The 20,280-nt window shown below is 39.9% G+C and overlaps 1 long non-coding RNA gene across 1 annotated transcript; it reads right to left on the bottom strand.

Moving 5' to 3' along the window:
• Positions 1 to 979: 979 nt before the first annotated feature.
• LOC135444940 (uncharacterized) lies at positions 980 to 5,752 on the bottom strand. The gene is made up of 3 exons (XR_010439365.1): positions 5,673 to 5,752; positions 1,373 to 1,556; positions 980 to 1,195 (listed from the first exon to the last, which is right to left on the bottom strand). It is a non-coding gene; the product is annotated as an uncharacterized LOC135444940 (long non-coding RNA).
• Positions 5,753 to 20,280: the final 14,528 nt, after the last annotated feature.

The raw sequence follows: 20,280 nt of genomic DNA, 5'->3' as shown, positions 1-20,280 counted from the left end.
GGTGCTATTGCAGCCTAATGGGGCTGCTGGTGTGCATTCACACAGTCCTACTGAAATGCCCTCCTCATTAAATGGGTTATTCAGAAGCCAGCCGCTGCACTAACTTCACTTTCTAAATAACTTTAAATTCAATGTCAGGGTCAGAATGTAGCTCCTGAATGGCTTCAGGATGGCAGAGTGCCTGGTGATCCCCAGGATGTGTGCAATGTGCCAGGAAAGGGGAATCAGTGGATGAAGACCTGGTTATCTAGTCAGGTTTCTTTGCAATGCAAGGTCTCCTCCTTTTACACTGGAGTACTGTAAATTGCCAGGGAATTGCTGGCAAGGATAACAGCATTTTGTCACAGTTGTGATTAAGAGACTGAATCTTTAGTGCCCCTTTAAATTGCCTCTCCTGTTGTCCTAATTCAAATAGAATTTCATTGTTTTCAAGGCATGGGAGGAGGATTCAGGGGGAAACACTAGCAAATTTCACTTCTATCCCAGAGAGGTATGCAAACAAACTGCAGAAGTGAACTTCTAGAGAAATTATTTTACTGCCTATTAGTGTCTGCCAGTTCTCATAGACTCATCAGGATGCATGAGAATTCCCTTATAAAGTAATTTATGTGCTGTGCTGCAGAGCAGCACTTTACTCTTTTGATCTTTGATATTAGGGATAACAAATTTGTAGGCACCTTCAGCTTCCTCAGCACTGCCATGCAATCTAAGCTGGGCTGCTCTGACTACTGCTTGTTCCATTAACTCAGTTTCAAGTTACACATGATTCTCTCAAGCATAGCCTGGAAGCAGGCAGGACTTTTGAAGAACATGATTAGAAATAAAAAGGGCTTCATTTCCAGTCCTACTTTTCTTTATGTCCTGGATTTGGCCAGGATATAGTTAATTTTTAAATAGGTAAGAACAGACACAGCACTTGGTAAACATTTTCTCTTGGTTGCTTAAACTTGTTTTTGCTGTTATGCTCCTAATCAAATTATTGGTAGTGGTGAAAGTTGTTTTTTATTGTTTTGTTGAAAAATTTGGCATTTGCCCTGCCAAAGCTGGGAAGATGATAGCAGTGCTTTTTCTTCCTTTTCAAAGAGAACATAGCACTCTTACCCAGACCACCTTCATGGCAGCAGGTTAATACTGTGCACCTGAGTGAGGCATTGCTGTACTCCTCTGCAGAAAGCTGTAGCTCCTTGTGAAACATCTGTACACAGATTTGAAAATACATTCATTATTTCTATGGGTAAGAGCTCTCTGAAAGCCTTATGAGGCAGCTTCACCCCCACCCTCTTCTTTTTCCTTTACAGATATAAAGGCTTTTCTTAAAATGTTGTTAAACTTGCTGTGAAGGAAAGTTCTTAGTCTTGCACAGATCACTTACACAGCAATCTGTCACAGCTGCATGCAAGTTGCATACTGTCTTTCTTGGGACTTGTGCATCTTCTAGAGGAAAACATGGCTGTGTTTAATGCTAGCATTTTCTTAAGGCATATGATGGTTGCTGCTTTTCTCTGCTGTCTTCTCATATGCAGTCAGTGGGCCTTCAAATGTTCCATGTTTCCTCCCTGAAAAAATAAAATAAAAAAGAAAAGAAGAAAAAAAGAAATAAAATTAATTAAAAAGAAAGAGCTGAGCTCCTGCGGCACACCTCCAGAGCCCTGTGGGAACAAAGAGCCAGCAGTGATGGGAGGGAGGATGGAAAAGCAGTGGGAACGGGCAGGAGACAGACAAGGCCGTGGGGGAAGGGACCACGGGGGAATGGGAGCAGAAAGGAGCCAGACCTGGTAGGCTGAGGAGAAACCCGGTGGGAGAAACTCCTTTGTTTGCAGGAGAGAACAAAGGGCAAGGGGGAATGATGGAAGAAGCAGAGCTGTGGGGTTAGAAGTTGCTCCTTGTTGTTCCTACCCACTCTGCCTGCATCCACGAAGGGGAAAACGAAAACACTCAGAGGGAACTGATTAGCATGTGCAAACATGCTTCCTTTGCTCTGCTTGTGGCAATTAACTGTCCCCTTTTCCTCTCTTTGTTTGGCACTTTGGACAAAAACAACTAGATACGAAATTGTGAAGTTGAAAATCTAATATGGCCAAGGCTATAGAAAATACTGACTTCGTTGATCTACATTGATCTAAATGTAATTTGTCAGCAGGTCAGAAGCACTGGTTTCTCTTAGGGCTGACTGCTGCAAAGAAAACTAACCTGACCAACAGCAACATGATTTTGCTCTAAAACTAAAATCTAAAACTTAATTTTTTTTTTATCCTGTGAGATTTAGCAGGGAGAAGTTGGCATTAATGTCACAACTTTTGCATTGTTTGTATACAAAACTGCTTTGTTTTAGGTTAAAAACTCCTAGTGGAAACCATTTACTTGTGAAAGGAAATGTCAAATCCGTGTGAGAAATTAATATATCTATTTACTTATCAAGCAGACCATCTAAAATATCAAAACCAGAGCAATACTCACCTTTTCTAAGTTAACTAATATCAGTTCTTTGCTGTAGGACTGTTTTCTTCTTGGCAATATTACAGCAGAGTAGTCAGCATTTCAATGTAATCTGCACTACAATGCCCTATGTTAATGCAGACAGATACTTCAAAAACAGAACAACATGTTAATTGTCCCTCCCATATAACTCTCGGGCCTGACAATTAGTACCCACTTTTATTAGCAGTTAAGATCAGAAATATACTATTTAAAAATCTCACAACCTTTGTTCTGAATTTTAGGTGACTTCCACAAAGTGCGTCTTTACTAATTTCTTTTGTAAGGTTGCATCTCTGTTGTAAACAGCATTTTTATTCCCTGACTTGTTGCCTGGATAGTGAGGCAAAAAAATAGGATACCTTCTTTTGCTAAAACTTTTTGGTTTTTTTAGTTTTATTTTAAAAGATTAGTAAAAGCTGGAAAATTTTCTTGACTGATCATGGATGAATTTTTTTTTCCAGCTCTTTATCTGTTGTACTTGGAACTCTGAATCTGGTAGCTGGAAATGAAGCTATCTTGGGGGTTAAACTCTTCAGTTGTAAAATTGAATTAAACTTCAATTTCTTGACTGAATCTGAAAAAAAACATGGTTCAAAAGAGAGCACTATGAAACTCAGGAAGATTCTTCCTGGGAACACAAATTACTCGAACAGCCATGCTCTTGCAAAACAGGCTGACCAATCCTATTTTTGTTCTTTTGTGAATACTCATTGCTGGCTTCACTTTTTACACTTGTCTTATTTCAGTTGCTCTGCTTTGAGACATGCTTTTTTCTTGTGCAAGAGAAACAAAACAAGCAGCGATTTCTGGAAGTAAAAAATGAACTTGTCCTGTAGATTCATTTTGCTGCAGTGAAGTTGCACTGCCCTTACACACTCATCCCTGTGCTGCTAGTGACCAAGCCTTAAACTCAATCTCTTTTGCAGTGTGGTAGGTACCCTCCAAAGGCTTGGTCGTGTAGCAGTGGCCGCCAAACATGGGCTGCTAATACCTGCTGGGGGGTTTTCCTTGCAGCATTTGAGGGGGAGTTGCTGGCACTTTGACTTTATCCTTGCTTAAATGAACTGAGAGTTGGCCAGGCAGTCCTCAGACACCAAAAAAGATGCTTTAGGTACCTGGCTAAATTTACCTTGCAATTTACAGCTGTGACAGGAAAAATATTTTGTCTGTCCCTTTCATGTTCTGAAGAGTGAGGCAACCAGTTTTACCCATCTTAAAGTTGGGTTTGTTATCTCACATAACTTTCTGGAGCTTACCTATTTTCTTCTCCATCATAAATTATTAACTTTCTAATTTTTTAATTAGCTAGCTCTCAGTGGATGCTTCTGGTTAAAAATGGTGACTCACCTACGAGAGGTTTTTTCTTTTTTCTTCTCCCCTTAAAGTGCTCTCATCTCTCCCATTGCAAGAGTTGTGTTCCCTCATACAGCTGAAGGTATTGTCTCTGCTACCATGGTTTATTTCCATGAGAGTGTAAAACAGCCCACTCATGCGTGAGGTAGGAAGAGTTCCAAAAAATAAAACTGAAAACCACGTTTTGCAACATACCAAGAATATTAACATACTTCTAAATATGCTTATTTTTACTGTTTCCTGGAAAGGTGAATTTATTGTTTCATACTCAGTTTTGTTGCTGGCACTGCTACTGATACATGGAAGGTCTTAGACTTTTTCCTCCAATTTAGTTGTGGTACAAAATAAAGAAAAAAGTCACTGGTACTGTGATTTTCAGTGCTGGAAGTGTGTTAGCCAAATGGAGAAACTCAAGTCTCATTACAGCAGGTTACGCTTTGAGTTGCAGCAATATCAACCATTCTGAAAAATTACTTCAGAGATTTGCTGCAGAAAAAGAAGATAAAAAGTGGCAAAAATTCTTGTCTTCATGTAAGGCCAGGATGATCATTAATACCAGAAATTCCAGGTATTTATAGATAGTGTGTATCTGATGAAGATTTTGGGGAATTAATAAAAAGGTAATTTCTCGCTTCTGTATTTTAGTAATTCCTTTTCAGTTTAGGAGATTTTTCTTGATCTGATGAGTCCAATCAGTAAATCTTGATTTAGCTAATTAAAGTTAAAAAACCAAACAAAATGTCACCATTACACTGAAGAATTAAGCCATGTAAATTAATAGTATCAGTTAGTCCTGAACAACAGCTATGTCATCATCATAGTTACATCAGCCCATTTAAAAATACTTTAGTACTTTGCTACTTAATTAAGAAGGGAGAAAAATGCAGTATTTGCAAAAATAGGCATTTTCACTGAATATGTATAACTTGAATTGGAAAAATCAATGCAAAATAATCCAGTTTTAAGTCAAATCTGAGTTCCAGTACTACTGTTTGTTAAACCAGTCTAAATGTTTGGAGCCAAGTACAACACCTGCCTTGCAGCTGGATTCTACATAAGGATGGTGGCTTATTTCTGATGGGGCTTCCTTGGCTGGACTGCACATCCTGTTTTTGGTAGGATGCAAGGAGCTTCCCCCAATGGTGAGGGGAGGATTCCTGAGTGAGAGTACCACAGGAGCATGGGGTGATGTGGGAGCCTGACAGAGGCACCCTGTGCTTCTCTTTCTTACCTCTTTTTGAGTTACAGCCCCTCTGAGTCAGAACAATACAGGTTAACCAAGCTGATCCACAGCACTTGGTGTCTTTACAGCAAATGAAAATAACACTATCAGAGCCAAAAAAATCAGTAATTTAGTGGGGGACTTTTTGGTGAGATAGAAATATTTTACTCTTCTTTGTTTGTTTGGGAGGGGGGGATTAAATGGTTTTTTTTGTTTGTTTTGTTTGGGTTTTTTGTTTCTGGGTTTTTTTTGGTTGGTTGGTTGATTTGGGTTTGTTTTGTTGTTTTTTTGTTGTTGGTTGGTTTTTTTGTTCAAGAAGGAGAATATATTTCAAAATTCATGAATTCTCATTTTTCCTCAGATCTACTCCTAACCAGATTCCCAAAACCTGTATTTTTAAAGTTCCTAGTACTACATTTTAGGGAAAAAAGTGTTAGTAACAGTATGTGCATTCCTATATAGAGCCACAGAGTTGAAGTCTGTATGTTGCTGCATTCAGACTTGAGTACAAAGTCAAATCCAAACCTCTCTTCAAATTAGGCAAAGCTTCCAAACTTGGTTCAAGAGACTCATGGAACCAAACATGATTGTGTGGAATCAATGAGGAGGAGCAACATACCTGCACTGGATGCCTCAGAGCCATGTCCTGAATAGTCAAAGGTTTATTTCTTGTCAGGCTAAAACACTGGCACTGGATTTCTGCAAGACATTTAAAATACACCTCTGAAAAGGCACATTATAAACAATTCATTTCATTGACCTAATTTAAATATTTACAGCATAATGCTATGTTGGCAATACAATTTTATTAGATATACATTTTCTTTATTACATAATAAACTACTTTCTGTCTCTTCCTGTTCTTAGATCATGTCTTCTCTGGTAGGACAACATCAAACCTTCCTGACCTCAAGCAAAGAGTAAATTAGTAAAATATTTCTCAGAGCACCTAAACTAATTTATCTAAAAATGAGCTGTGAAAATTTTATTTGCATGTACTTTTGCATTCAAGGAAATTCAAAATTAGTTTCTATTAAGGGTACCAAAGTCAGCACAAATGGCACAAATCCTTGGATGGTAAATATGTGCCTTGCTCTGTTTGAAGAAATCTGGCTTCAAAATGACAAAGTTATAGACTTTTGAAAACATGCATCCTGGTTTGCACAGCAGGTTTTTAACATCAGAAGCAAACACCAGGATGTGATGTTCTGAATATTCACTTTCAGTATATTTGAAAGCTCACACCTACTTGTATTTGAATGTGTGATTACTTTCAGTACTGCATTGTTCTGAACCAGTTACAAAAAGAAAAGGGCGTTGGAAACCTTACTGTTTATAATAAATCATGTTTATGCTTTCAGAAGATGAAGGAGAAAATACAAGAAAATGAAAGAATATAAGCATTTTACTCACAGGAACTACTATTACTCTTGGAGACATAAACTTTAGATAGAGAAAGGCTCTGATCTAGGAAATGTACTGATTCAAACCATTGTGTGGACAAAATATACTCACATTTCTGTAACACTGTCATCTTAATTTCACAATTCATAGAAAGCTTTGCATGCTTTGGAAGAGCTCTTGCAGTGCTCTCCCTGGTGCTCCTTTCTGTTTTCCTCCTCACTTTCTCAGTGACATTTGGTGATTTATGCTGTCTTGGAAACAAATAGTCTGCCTTGGGATAAGAGGAAAAACAAAACTGAGTAATGAAAAGCAGTTCTGCATCTTCCTAACCGAACAGTGGACACAGCTAAATGGCATCAAATCCAATCACAATCAATAACATGCTCAGAACTGAATGCACCTTTCAAGCTTTGGCTGGAAACGTCTGTTAGCTACTGGAACTGTTCCCCATCCTCTTGCCCAGACCATAGATTTAGACTGGATTTTGGAAAGAATGAGAAAGCACATTTCTGCCAGTTGATGTGGGCAGTGAGGTTCATGGCTAACTCAGTTCTGAGTTCACCAGCCTGGAACCATCATAAGTGACAGAGGAGAGCCAAGATAGAGAAGGTGAGATGCTTAAAATAGGTGCTTAACAATATATATGAAAAGTGCTGTGCAAATTTGCTACTGTTTTGTGTGTGCTTCCTGAACCAGAGTAACACTTACAATTAATACCTTCATGCATGCTGCTAGTTGAGTACACAGTATGAAGAAGCAGTTGGAGGAATAATGCAAAAGAAGTTAATGAAAGAATAGTATTTAAAGGTTTTGTCTCTTAAGAAGAGCCATACATCCCTGAACTCAGTAAGAATGTCCCACAGCCTGAGATTATCATAAGCTGTTCATGGATTTTGCCAGTTTTGATATTCAGTAAAATATTTGCTAAATAAAGGAAGTATGTATTTATTACTTTGTTCTGTTTTGTTTCTTGAAATAATGGTTTATTAATCAAATATCTGACATTAATATATTAAAAAAAATCAGAAATTAATTTAAACAAAATAGGCCTTTACTCTCAGATTTTCCCTTTGACTTTCATTTATCTTTTCAGTAGTAAATATTCAGAATTTCTTTTTATGGTGTACTATAATAATAAAAGCTTACTGCCCCTGGTTTTACTACAGTTCTGAACTCATACCTGAAAACAGGTGCTCTGCAAAATTCCTGGTATCGTTTTCTTGAAAGGCTGATCTGTAGGTATTAGATATCATGAGATATTAAACCCCATTTTCAAAGCCTAGAAGATTAAAAAAAAAGAATGGTTCATACTTGACAATACAGCATTTCTAACCTGTAGGGTAACAAAAACATGAAATCTACATCCAAAAACTATTTTAAATTAATTACTTTATGCTTGCTGCCAATTTCTTTGTATTCATTTTCTTTCAATAACAGTCATGCATAGCAGGGAGAGGTTGAAAACTGATGTGAATTCCTGCCCCTCCAGTCTTCTGGGCAGATTTCCCACTGACCTACCAGAAACATGCACAGTTAACATGGGAGCGCTAGTGTGAATTATTTTAATGATTTTTAATATTTGGGACAATTTTTCCCATTGTTTTAGTAGTCAACAATTGTGAATTGCACCCTGCCATCATTTTTGCAACTGGAGAAACAGAAACAAATACTTGTAAATCAAAGGTTAGTATAATAACATCCTTGAAAGTCTTACCTAAGTCTGTTAAATAGTGGAGCTACTTGCTCTTCTAGATAAAGTTCAGAAGACCTGAATATATCTTAATACAATATTAAATATGTTTATAGAGAATAACAGTAATTGACCTCCTGGACAATGTCATAGTAAGAACGTAAATAAAAAAGATGCCTTTCATGTTGAAAATATTTCTTCTTTAACAGGTTTTGAACTGTAAGTAAAAAAAAAAAAAAAAATTTAGACACTGTGACTATTATAAACTGAGCTTACCCAAAGGAAAATCCATATTTAAATCAGGAGATAAACACTGTCTGTATAATACTGTGTAACAATGGACATTTAATGACCTTCTGAAATTCCTATTCACTCAGTTAATTTGATGAAGCATTGCATTGGACTCAGAAATGCTATAACAAGAAAAGATCCAATGTAAAAACTCTTCGGTTTAATTACAGTTTTTTACTGTATTTGAATAGCTGTAGGGAGATGTAATTTTCTTTACAAAATGTCATTTTTATATTATGTATCTGAAAATAGATAGCTTTTAACTTCCCCTCTTCTGCTGACTGGTCCAGCAATCAAACATGAGTTGTCACTAACACTGTCTGCTTTTCATTATTTTACTGTGTGACAGCATCCCTCATGCATGAAATGTATATTTACATGTAATTTACTATGCATAAATAAATTGTCATTAATTACTTTGAGCAGCAATTTTTAATCTCAACAATCTTTAATTTTTATATGTATATACCTATGATGGCAAATTCGTTGAGGTCTTAATTTTGCTTTTCTGTGTGAATTCAGTGGCTTGAATTATTTGTCTGCCTCTTCAAGGAAGCAAAGCTAGCAAAAAAAAAAAAGGTAATTTTATTTCTAATGAAAGTTATTTGATCTCTAAAATTCCTGAGTGACTTCAGGACCAACTATAAGCTAAGGCTCTGGAGCTGAGCTTCAGAAGATTTCAGCAATCTTTCTTAACGCAGAGCCCACTTTCAATTTATAAAATACTGGAGGGGGTGACTCGCTCTAAATCACTTTCAGCATTCTGTGTTCCACTAGAGTGAGACCCAACAATGGGCAGGGCTGCACAGAAACAGGAGCAGGTCCATGTACTTGGTGGGCTGCTCAGCTGCACATTTTGGAAAGCCGCTGATACAGCACTGTGGGGGATGCCTCTGTCCCATACCTAGCACCAGCTACAGGTTACAGTGAACTAAACTCCTGAAACAGCAAATGAAATCAGAGAGAACAGTGTAGCCTGGTGACATCTTTGGAAACAATCTGAGAAACCAGTAGTCTGATTTATATAGTAAAATATTGATTAAGAACAGATGTGACATCCTTTGGCACTAACACCCCAGTACGCCTGTGTGGAGTCCCGGGGACTTTGGTGACTTTTTAATGCAGAGCTCCTTGCAGAGCCCGGTAGGAATAATTCCCTTCTATGAAGAGCATCAGCTTAACTTTCATCTGGAATGTCTGTCCTCAGGATTTTTGAAGCTATATTTGTTAAGTGGCACATCATATCCTCCTGTAGCACCTACAGATTTAACTACATCCATACATCCAGTACTAGCTCTCTGGGTACATGTCAATCTGCTCATGAGCACCTTGTCTTTGGCCGACTGGGATTTAAAGAGCAAATGCTCCCATACCTGCTTAACTGGAATATTGGTCCCTTTGAATCCAAATTAACAATTTTTTAAAGGATCACCAAAATCCTCCCACACTTGGCGAAATTATTTTGGTGTCTGCAGTAACAGAGCATGCTCACAATTGCTAGAAACTCCTCTGCTTTTTCATCATTTACTCATTTACGCCTCTGAAAGGAAAAAAAAAATCAAACCCAAAAGCCTAAGGTGGAGAAGACCAGAGTTCTTGGGAAGTGGGGAGTTAACAGGAGCCGCTGTAGCTGCCAGGAGTAGGAAATGGCTCACTCCCGCAGTCAATTTGCCTAATTGATTAGAGCCTGATTGCAGCGGCGCAGGAGGGGACCCGGGGCTGTGCCCGCTCGGAGGCGGCGGCCCCACAGAAACGGGGGTTCCTTCCCTGAGAAACCACTTCCCTCCACCCATTATTCCCTGCATCGGCTCCGTGCCCATGCCCAGCGTGTCCCCGGGCACAGACCCGCCCGGCTGGCTCGGGGACAGGCCCTGGGTGTCACCTCCCGAGCCCATCCCGGCCGCGAGCACTCCCAGCCGCTGCAGCACAGGCACAAATCCCGCTCTGCCCGCCCGCAACCAGCCAGGGCTTTGCCGCTTTTCCCGCTCCATCGCTGCTCCGAGCGAGGACAGAAATGCCCGAGGGACAGCAGCCCCCACAGCAAATGCGTGGTTCCCTAATTCCCTGTCCCGGGATGCTGCCCTGGCACTCCCCAGTGCAGTAACACAGCCCCTCGTCTGCGCTTTTCCAGCTTGGCTTCATTACAATTACCATGATAAAGACCAGCTTTTTTTTTTTTTTTCCGACTTCCCTTTTCAAGTCTCTACTTGCTCTTGACTTTTCTGAATTTCTCTTTGAAACCTTGACACTTTGGTCGTTATCCCAGACAGATCTAATTACAAGAGTTCAAATAAACCTTGGGGGTTTCTGCTGGGCTGGGAGGCGAGGGAGTGAGGAAAAGGCATGGATAACAGAGAGATGATGTGAAGATTTGCTGGGAGAGCTCACCTCCTCCCAGGGCTCTTCAGGTCCTCTCTGCAATTCTGAGGGCCCAGAAATCTGCAGCTGTGGGACATAATCCAACGTCCAGGTTTAGCATAAAACAGAAATACCAAAGTGTGAACCTAACAGGATAAACAGGAATTGGAGGCTGACAAATCTTTCAGTGTGCAATACTCTGATTTCTCCCAATGAGACTTCACCATTCTTACCTTAAGGAAAAAAATGTGATAACAGACTAAATTCTAAAAAGAAGAAAAACCCATGTGAAGGCTCATTCAAAGCATCACACTGTGAAACAGCCTGGTGGCTTACAGTCTCCTACATCACGCATTCGATGCTGATGTGAACAAAAATGCCTTTTAATTTCCCCCCCCCCCTCCATCTCCAGGATTCAATGGAATTCCTGGGCAGTTCCCAAACCTCAAACCACCCTACTCCCCTTAACCTGTAGGATTTACTGATGCCCATGTTGCTAGGGCTGAAAGGTACCAAAAGAATTATTTCTGGAGCCCTTTATGAAATGTTCTCTCTCTGATCCAGTCATGGCAGAACTCAGTTCTACTTCCCTGACAGCAGCAGGATTTCAGTCATGGTTCACCTGGGCATGGTTTACAGACATTCTCCTTAATGTCAGTACAACAAAAGGCAGTCATCTAGGGAGGACAACACAGCCATCATCAAAACTCAGTGTAATAAGGACAGCTTTTACCCTGCTGACATTCACAAATCACCTGGAACAAAGACACATGGGAAAACTGAGCCTAGCCTCATCAGAATAATTATTTCTGTTATCACCAATTCAATATTTAGTTCTGTCACTAGAGGTGCTAATGCATTATCAGGAAGTCAGGCTGTATTTCTGTCTGGAAGACAGACAACATTTCTTTTTCTCCCATTGCTTTCCAACTCCTTTTCCAGGCTGTAAGTACTTGTACATCCATACACCATCAGTGAAGCTCCTGATTTAGTAATCTGAGGACCACTATTAGAACCACTAGACACAGCCTCAATCCTTTTGACAAACTCTATTTGTATTCCTCCTGTATTGATCTTAGAGTCCACAATACATCATGCAGCAACAGAGTAGTGGATAATTTTATTAAACCCGCGGATGACACGAGGTGGGAAGAGACTGCCAGAAGCTGGATTTAGAATACAGAGTGATTTGGACAAATTGAAAGCACGGTCTGAAGCATCAGCAGCAGGCTATGCAGCACAGACAAATGCAAGACAGTGCACACAGGCAAGAATAATACACTACATGGAGCCAGGCTGCCAAGCAGCTGCTCAGAGCGTGAGATGAAAGCTGAGCAACCACCAAGGACTGCAAGCTTTGCAAACCCAAACACTGCAAGAGGCACCAGAAGCATAAATCCAGGATGGAAATCACAAAAGAAAACAATTCAGCCATTATGCTGTGTTGCATCTTTGAGGCAGTACCACATCCAGGTATGTGTGAGCTGCTCCAAGAGGGACAACGGACAGCTGAAGAGAACAATGAAGGTCAACAGCAGTTCAGAAAATGCAAGTAATTAAAATGGTGATAGCTTAAAAAAAACCCGAAGAAATTATTATAAGCAAGCCTGTGTAAAGGAATTTATAGGGGTTTTTTGGTATTTATTTAGTTACTGGGGAAAAATAACTTTAAAATAATTTTAAAAAAGAGGATTGGCTCTAATTGCAGGAAGAAGGTTAAGGTTCCAGATTGAGAAATACATATTTTAAAGGTAAGGAGACAAAGAATCTGGACCAAGTTTGACAGGGAAAGCAGGTCCCTGAGAAAAAGTTATATAAACATCTATTAATGATGAGTGAGTATTATCTGAGGCTGCACTGGGAAGATGAGTGGTTTAGATTACCTTTTCTTTAAAAGAAAAGAACCTTCCAGTTCTACAGTTCCAATAACCTAATAGGCCTAAAACTTTTGCAGTCAACAGAATTTTCCAAGATCCAATTCTTTAAAAAAATATACAGGTTTTGACAAGAACCTCATAAAAATAAACCAAAGCATTTATGAACTATGCTATTGATTCGCCTGTATTTTACCATCCTCTACAAAAAGCTGTTATCTGTTCATATTTTATTGTAATATATTGAGAAAAGAATTTGTCTTGTGCTTAACTAAGCAGAGAGTGCAACAAGCCATAAACTGTAGACTGACTTTTTTAAGGCCATTAGTGTGTAGAAGTTACTTCTGAAAACACCATGAAGTCTATCTACAGTACCTGATCTTAAAAAATTAAATCAACCCTCCTAAACTGGGAGTGATTTCAGCTGAACAGAACCATCAATCTGCATGCTCACTACTATGCTTTTCTGTTAATTCTTATGTCCAGAGACAGAAAAAATCATCAAGGACTGACAGACTGATATATTATACTATATTATATACTAGATTAATAAAAATAGATTATGTAGGAATAAATTAAATAATATCTTAAAATAATTTACGTAAGTAAATTCTTTACTTATGATATATCAAATTATGTATTTCAACTGCAGTTTATCAACATGAATCTAAGCATTCTTTTTAATTTTCTGCTTTAAAATATTGTATAGAAAAATCACTTGAGAATAATTACTTCATGCTCCAACAATTTTTCTTTAAATTATGCAAATCACCTGTGTATAACACAATTCAGTTTGGTGTCCTTTTTTTCCCTCCTTTGAGGCTTTTAAAACACACTGACACACTGGACAACATTCAACTTCCATAAAAAGCTGGATTTCTACCTGAATTTTGTGGACTTGTAGTAATAGCTAATGTTACTTGTTTTTTGCTTTCAAGCAGAGAACAGACTCAAGACTACTGCAGTTACAAAGCACAATGAAGTTTTATGTTATTGATATTACATCTTTGGATTTTACTGTGAGATCACTGTGCACTTTACAGCAGCACAGTAGATAATTCTGTTTAATTTTTTCACTGCTCAATCTGAAGGATTTTTTGTATCCTCAGTAAATTCTCAAATTAATTTTCTGAGGCTTGAGCAATACTCGCTGAACTTGTTCAGGATTTGACTGTATCATCCCTTCATCACCCCATAGAAATTCTCTACCTGGTAGATAGAATTTAATTATTAGTTTTATCTTTGGATCTGACCCTAACATTGATTATAAATATGAAAATGCTTACTCTTAAGCCTTGTAAATTAAATGCATATAGAAACATGAGTAGGGACATACTAGTTCAAAGTGAACTTTTGGCCTCTTGGGGGCACAGGAAAGTTTGGTTCCTGCAGCAACTGCAATTCCTTTACAGGATCCCTCCCATTCAGTTTTCAGCTACAGTAGTACAAATCAAAAGCAGCCTCCTGGTGCTAGCATGGATATTGAGCAAAAGTTAACACTATGTACATATAATAAAATAAATTCAACCTGTGTGTGCTGGAGGTGTGTCCTGGTTGCTATGGAAGTGGTAATCATCAATTTCCTGGCTAGTGTGGGATCCAAGTACCCTTCCACATAGCTTTAATGTTGTTTTTCACACTTGCAAGAGATACAGATTTTGGCTGTAGTTCAGGCGTTCCCAAGTGAAATGAACTCTTTTCCCGGACATTGTGCTAGGATGTTTAACTTAACAACACAGAACAAAACAAAACAAAACAGAAGAACAAGCCAACCCCAAACAACCAAAAAAAAAAAAAAGAAAAAAAAAAGTTAAAAAAGTAATAGTCGCGTTGTGCTGAAACCCTTACAGTATTGCCTTCGACATTTCCAGCAACCCCCTGCCAGTATCCATTCAAACTGGTGGCTCAATGTACCTGAGACAGCTAATTAAAAAAGGAAGTGGTCAAAGTCATGCTTTTGTTTTTTTGGTAAACTTCAAAGGTGCTCCCTCTCCTTCCTCCTCTTTACATTTTACTGTCTGGCCCTCTGCCCATCCTGCAGCTGTTGGCTGAGCCTGTCTTTCCTGGCGTCAAACCTGCCTCCTCACGGTCCATAAAGCTACGGCAGAGATGGGGACCCGCAGGTGTGGAAAAGCCAGAAGTGCAAGATGGGCCCGTTAATGATTTTTCTGGCACCCCATGCTGAGCTGCTGGGAAAAAAAAGGAGAGCAGCTCACAGAAGGCAAAGGACTCTTTGTTTGCTGAGGTATTTGAGAGTGTATTACTTCTTCCACAGCAAAGGTGATGGGTTTTCACTTTAAGGGCTGTTTACAGAAATGATTCACCTTTTATACAGCTTTTAAAAAATGCTTTGAGGCTTTAATTGGACGCAGGATTTACATCACACCAGTATGAAAACTCTTACTTTTCATTTAACCCCCTATTAAATCATTCAATGATCTTACTCAGTGATAAGCAGCCACCTCCCATTGTGTGGATTTCACAGAGGAATACAAAAATCAATCACTAGGAATTCATTTATGTCATAAACTTTCATCTGGAAATTTCTACAACCATTTACATTTTGGGCAATGAAGGCAGAGAGGAGACCAACTGCTGGGGAAGAAAAAAAACAAAACAGGAAAAAACACCATGATTTGCTGTTGTTCTTGACATAATTAAACAATTTAATGAACTATACCTAAAACTCTGATCTTATAAAAGTCACTTAAAAGTCTGCTTTATTTTAAATGGTCCTCAAGCTGTGAATTGTGCCTAAAGAACAACTTCTAGCAACTCCAGCTCAAGATTTTTAGAAATGGGTGCCTGAAATTTGCAGCCTACAGGAGCCATTTTCCAGAACACACAAGTGACACATGATATTCTCCACCACTCAGAATCCATGGGACTTGAATTTTTGGATGATCCAAACACCAAGGCATGGCCTGGATTTCACAAAATACTTAGTGCCTGACTTCAGCTGGTGTCCCTACCTCCCTCTAGGAGAGAGAGCATGAACAGCTGCTTGTGGGCTTTAAATCGGTCCCTGAGCCCCTAATTAGGTGTGGGATGCCAGCACTTCTGCAATCACTAGGCCCCAGGTTCCCTACCACCCCAAACTTTAGGCATTTGTATTTTAACCTTGGGCCTTTACACCAATGTTTTAAAGCTGGGCAGCATTTTGGTGCTGAAAAAGATTGAGCAAACAAGGACTGAGAGAAGCAGCAAGTGAGGAACATATTGCAAGGGGACGGGAGGTTTAAAACGAGCTAGTGAGTCAGAAAAGTGTCAGCTGCACTGCCATCTCTACTGTTTGCTTATACAGCAAAAGTTTAGAGAGGGAAGGGTTTATCTACACAGAGCTACTGAGCATTGCCCAAATTTCAAAGGTGCAAATTCAGTTCTGCAGCTGCTTATCCATCTAGACCTATGCCATGGGTTAACCCCAGCCAGCAGCCAAACCCCATGCAGCCACATTCCCTCACTTCCCCCCTAGCAGGATCAGGGAGAGAATCAGAAGAGTAAAAGATAGAAAACTCGTGGGCTGAGACAAAGGCAGTTTAATAGGGAAAGGACAAGCCACACAAACAAGCAAAGCAAAACAAGAAAATAATTCACTTCCCAGAGGAAGACAGGTGTCCAGCCATCTCCAGGACAGCAGGGCCCCATCACATGCAATGGCTACTTGGAAAGACAAAGGCTATCACTCCAAGCATCCCCTCATGCCCTTCTTCCCCTACTTTATACTATGAGCATGATGCCACAATGTCTGCAATGTCCTCTTAGTCATCAGTTGGGGTCACCTGTCCTGGCCATGTCTCCCTCCAGCCTCTCATTCACTCTCAACTTCCTCATCAGCATGGCCATACCAAAAGCAGAAAAGGCCTTGTCTCTGTGCAAGCCCTACTCAGCAATAAAAGAAACATCTCAATATTATCAACCCTGTGTTCAGCGCAAATCCAAAACACAGCCCCACACCAGCCATTGTGAAGAAAGTTAACTCTACCCCACCCAAAACCAACACAACTTCTATGATGGATGTGCCCCCTCTGACAAGCAGCTGTAGATGAATTTCAAGGTCCTGACCTGCTCACATAGTTTTTCCCTAATACTTTTATTTTCACAAACAACTATTTCTGATGCAGCAATTCCTAGAAACTCAAAGCAAGATTGGGAGCAGCCACAAACCTGAACTCAAGGAGTGCCAGCCATAAATGAGCTGAATCTGGGCGCATGATGCTTCTGAGAGTGCTTCAGCAGATGGTTGTGCCACTCAGTGAAGTTCTGAGGTAGCTGGACATCTCTTCAAGAGACACCAGTGGGAACCAGAATGGACCTCATTGTCTGCAACAGTGAGAACTGCAGGGTGGTCTTCTCCAGCCTGAAGTCAGAGCTGGCATGGTGTGGCTTTGCTGGCAAACAAATGAGTTGAACACCCTTTCTAAAGCAATTAGGGATTTAAATATATATGCATGGATAGGTATGGATTTCATGCTGCTCCTAAATTCAGTTCTGTTAACAGAATTCGAAGGAAACTCGGTACACGTAAGATGCTGTCTCTCCTATTTTCCAGTAAGTTCTGTGGAAGCAGTGCCAGTACCTTTGGCATGGAAATAGAACACAAACTGCTCAACCCAGGACTAGACAACAATAGTCTGCAACCTAAAAAAACAAAAGCTCAAAAACCTAACTCGGGAACAGAACTGTCAGAGTATTCACATGGAGCAAGGAAATAGGGAAATAGGGAAAGAGATATAGAGGAGGTAACCACCCTCCATATTTTTACTAGAAACTTATTTCGCAGCTGTCAGAAGGAAGAGTAAGGTAAGCTCATGAATAATTGCTTTGGCAGGTTCCCTTGACCACCAGACTAATGTTGAGCTATCCATCCTGCAGCAGTCTGTAATAACACCCCCACTGTGTGAGCAGATAGATTTTTTACAGCAAAGGACAAGAAACAAAATAGTTTTTAAAACCAAACCATCTTGATAGCGTTTTTGCACTCACAAGTCATCTCATAACATGAACTGGCCTTTCTCCTTACCTTTGTGATGCCACAAATTGCCTTCCCAACTGCATGTATGACAGTTCATGACAACTGCTCTGCCATCAGCTTTTCAAGAAGGAAGCTCTAACCTTGCAGCTCTGGAGGGTCATGCACCAGTGCTCCCACAAGAAAACAATTTTTTAAAAAAAGGCTATTAGAAACTGAAAAGCTGCGGGGGGCAGGACATGGAGGGGGGGAGATGTTGCAGAGTGCTGTGGTAAATTATCTGCTGTGCCACAGACTCCTCTTTGGCCATGTACATGCTATAGAATCTTTTTGCACCACAACTCTTTTCTCTGATGATGGTGTCAGTACAATAATAATGACTCTGTAGAAATGGCTACCAAGTGCAGTTCTGGTAAGGCCAATGGAAAAAGCTGCTGAAAAACACAGCTTTAATTTCCTATACTCAGCTCAGTAATTATAGAGCAAAATTCAGCTGAAAGGAGCCAGCAATTGTTGGGGTTTTCACACTTACCATAGGAAACATTTGCTCCATTTCTTTCTGGGGCTTTGTGTGTTTACGAGAATGAGGTGGCTCTTGACAGGGTGTTGATCCCACCAGTCTGGCTGGGTGCTGTGGGCAGAAGAAAGAAAACAAAGTCAGAAGGATGCATTTTCTAAATGGGATATTCAATTCCTGATAGTTTATTTGCCCCTAGATGTGCCATCCTAAAATTCATCTTCCCCTGGAAAAAAAAAAACCTAACATAAAATGCAGGAATGTTTTAGAGATCATGTTTTAGAGATCACGTTTTCCCTATTGAAGCCAATCTCCATTTCCTTGAAAGAAAAAAGGCTTCTGAAGAGGATCCCATTATGTTTTATCCATACTTCACTCTCTTCACATCCTATATATTTTCTTTCCATCAGGCTGTACTCTTCACTAATCAACCTTCAATGAAAGTAGAGATTGAATGATTTAGTGTCAGCAAAACAGGTACAGTTTCACAAGGGGATATCTGAAGAACTCTCCCCTGTTATGTCTCAGCCAAAACAAGTGGAAATTTGCAGCTAAAGGAGATCTGCCTCCCAACACAGGGGCCATGAGATGCAGTAGGAGCACAAGCAGGGATGAGCTGGAGTTGACAACTTCACTTTACACAGCACACATCAAACCAAAATTATTGAGAAACTGAAGTCCTGGCAGTTCACAATTAAGAGTAAAGACAGACACACACACACACAAAAAAAAAAAAAAAAAAAAAGGAAAAAGAAAGGAAAAAAAAAAGGGGCTAATTTTTTCTTTTTGTTTGAGCTCTGTGAGCTGGCTCACTCCAGTGTTAAAGAAGCACTAGCAGGAGACCAAGGACAGGAAAGGGAGGGGAGCTGACTTAGCAGCCATAGCTGTTATGTCAGCTTATCTGTAGCACCAACCCATCATTTAGAGCTTCTGTGGCAAGCTGATCATTAGCAAGAGTAAAACTTGGAAACTCTTGAAATTATTTTATCTCTTTTTCTTGCCGGCTAGAAAAATTACAGTGGTTCTTTCTGAGATCTGTCATAAAAGGCAGTTATACATGACGATACAAAACCTGTCTCAGAGACCAAGGACTGAAACAGAGATTTAAAGCTTTGCTCAAGCCACCCTAACCCATCTTTGAACAGAAAAAGAGGGGATAGAAAGGACCCAATTAATTTTTGTACAAAGGCTGTTCTGATGAATCCTCAAACACAGATTTCACTTCAAGCTGTTGTTATACTTCCATGAGACCTAGAGAAGTGCAATTACTCTGGTTCACTGTTTGCTCCCATATCTTGCTCTGTTTGCCTCAAACACTGGTGATGAGGCAGCTGCTCCGTGCCCTCCCAGGAGCAGCACACAGGCTGCGCTGCACTGGTGTTTCAGAAATGCCTGGATCTGGCTCTGCTGGAAGCAGCCCAAGTGTAAGGTATTTACACATTTTCATCTCCAGGCAAGAGCCAGAGGTGCAAAGGTTCACAACTGAGGCAGCAAAGGAGACCTCAGCCATGAGGGAGGCTTGACTGGATCCACTGATGGCAAATTTCACACAGAAGTTCACATCAATGCCTCAGTCAGCTTTGAGGCTCTTAGATGGAAGAGTTTATGACAATGATTTACTGAATAAAAACAACGAATGCCATCACCAGATGTTCATTATTTGACAAATTGGGTTGGCAATAACAACTGCGTGGATGTGATCCTCTTGGAATTTTTAATGGATCCGATTTAAAATTTTCCCATGAGAATTTGTACTTGGCAGCACAGGAGGATTCAGAATGAGTACACTGAGACAGGTCAAGCTCAAATTAAAAAGACCCTGAGCAACATGATCTAGATTTGAAGTTGAGGCAGAATTTGCATGAGAAACCTCCAGAGATCCCTTGCAACTTCTCTTTTCAATGCTTTAAAGTGCTTACAGCAGGAGGTTTGGTCTGATCACTGTAACAGAGGCATCCTGCCTCACTTGAGCACTTAACCAAGAGCCTTTAAAAGTGGTAACAGCCATGGCCATTATCAAAACCAAACACCTCTCTGGACCCTCTGCTTTGGCCATATATCAGCCACTGCCTTGTGTGACAATTTAATATAATGGGCCCTTGAACAGGAGACAGGGTCAAT

The sequence above is a fragment of the Zonotrichia leucophrys genome, chromosome 3, assembly GCF_028769735.1.
Source record: "Zonotrichia leucophrys gambelii isolate GWCS_2022_RI chromosome 3, RI_Zleu_2.0, whole genome shotgun sequence".
Lineage (NCBI taxonomy): Eukaryota > Metazoa > Chordata > Aves > Passeriformes > Passerellidae > Zonotrichia > Zonotrichia leucophrys.
The sequence above is the reverse complement of the archived record's forward strand: the minus strand, read 5'-3'. Positions and strand labels throughout refer to the sequence as shown.